This window comes from Propithecus coquereli, unplaced genomic scaffold (genome assembly GCF_000956105.1).
Source record: "Propithecus coquereli isolate 6110/MARCELLA unplaced genomic scaffold, Pcoq_1.0 Scaffold241, whole genome shotgun sequence".
In the NCBI taxonomy this organism is placed as follows: Eukaryota; Metazoa; Chordata; class Mammalia; order Primates; family Indriidae; genus Propithecus; species Propithecus coquereli.
Genome location: NW_012147964.1, coordinates 177063 through 179188, shown reverse-complemented (window position 1 = coordinate 179188; position 2126 = coordinate 177063).

Genomic DNA, 2126 nt, shown 5'->3' with positions numbered 1-2126 from the left:
GGAAAAAAATCTTTGAGGACCAATTTAGTACCAGAAGGTAAATAGGTGTGGCTTCTCTGAAATAGGAATATTGGAGCTAAGAGAGGAAGTATGAGTCATTGTTAATCAAGGGACATAAGGAAAGAATAAACCTTCTAGGTTGAGGGAATAGAATTTTTGGTTGCCTATATGCCAGTGAGCTTGTAAAAGAGGGCATCTGAGAGGCCAGTGAGACAGAGAGTGGAGAATGTGGGCCAGGAGGGACAGAATATCTGAGGACCATAATTAGAGCCTCCTATACTCTTCCTTGATGTTCCTCGTACATTGGTAAACTTTGACAGTTTGGGCTCCTTGTTTGTCTTAGCAGGGACTCGCAAGGTACCTGTCACATTGTAGGTCTTGGACAAGTACAAATGTTGGATAGTACAATAAAGATTGAGACCAAAGCGTCAACTATAAGACAAAACATAAATGTCCATGCTTATCACATGCCTGAATATAGAATCAAAATCAAATAGTAAAGTTAAATAAAATGAATTTACATCTATTCTTAAAGGATAATGTCTGATGGATGAGTAATATCAATTTTAGGAAGGGAAGTGGCTTTAACATAAGAATGTTTGTTCACATAATTTATCAGGATAATATAGGTCAACAAAGAGAAATTATAACCATGATCACAATGGAAAAAATGCATTTGAGGATTTTTAAATAGCTATTACTGGAGTTAGCAGCCGGGGCAGAGCTCCCGGGCACACAAAGAAACCAAGAAAAATTTCTTGGAGACTATTCAGAAAGTAACTCTTATTGGAGAGAGGCTCTGGATTCCAAAGGGCAAGAAAAGGACACAGAACAAAAGCAGAACAAGATCAGTTTTAGTAAAAACGAAAGCATCTTCAAAGTAGAGGGACTTCACCTTCACAGACTAAACACATATGGGACTCTCCCAATCTCATTATTCTAGAAGCAAATCCAAGTACCCTCTTTCTCTTCTCTTTTCCTTCTTATTCCACCAGCCCTCACTGGGTCCCACTGACTTCCTCTGATGATCACCGCTGAAACCTTCTGTTTCTTGTGATCTACCCCCAGGAAGCCCACCAGGGTTTCGACACACCTTGAGATCAGAGAATTACAGGGGGGAAGGGGACCGTGTTTAAAATTTCTAGTGTCTCAAGGGTTGAATTCTCAGAGCACCTCATTAAATAAATTGTTCTATTCTCTTTCCACTCTCCAAACAATTTAGCTCCCTTAAGGTAAAAAAAAAAAAAGCAGATGGAAAGTTTTCAGTCAATTTTGAGTCTAAGTGGTGGTGGGGGGTGGCGGGGGAAGATGGATTTAGTTCCTTCAAAGAAAAACTTTTTTTTCCTTTGGTTAGATTTAAAAGCTACAAGGTGTTCCATAAGAAATATTTAATGTATATAAGGAATCAAACTAAGAAATTCTCTTCCTGTGTGGGGCCTCCCTGGAAGGCTCTTTGGAGATTTTTGTAGATTGTTTGGTGTTCACAGTGCTATGGAGAAGAAACGCAAAGTGTTCTGAAGAAAAGCAAAGTGGTTAATTGTTTTGGGTTTTGTGTGTGTGTGTGTGTGTGTGTGTGTGTGTGTGTGTGAATGGACTAACAAGATAAGGATTGAACAATGTCTCTTGACATTGGCTGGTGACATGGAGGCCTTTGTGGATATTAGGGAGACCTCCACATATTATCTCTAACTAGAGGCGTAACAAAGGGATCGAGGTGGCTAGCTAGACATCTAGAAATTTTGTCAGAATCCCGGGTTTTGGCACCAAAGATGTCAAGAGTGGGAGTCTGCCCTCGGTTCTTGGTGTGCCCTTGGCCAAGGAATGACTAGACACACCAAAATGTCGTTACAACTGTTATCCTGGTCCTCTGCCTCCTTTCTTGGAAAAAATTACAGGCATGAGCCACCTTGCCCAGCCTACAGATGGAACATTCTGGAAAGCATATTGAGAAGAAAAGTCAAAAAGGAATTAAACAGGGAGTTCTGCAGAAAACTAACACAAAAACAAGTATAAGCAAAGTCATAAGTGTTTTGATAATAAAAGACATGAACCACGTCTTTTGGGAGGAGAAAGAGAGGATATTTAAATTCACAACATTTGCATTTGAAGTCCATGTTATCCACGAA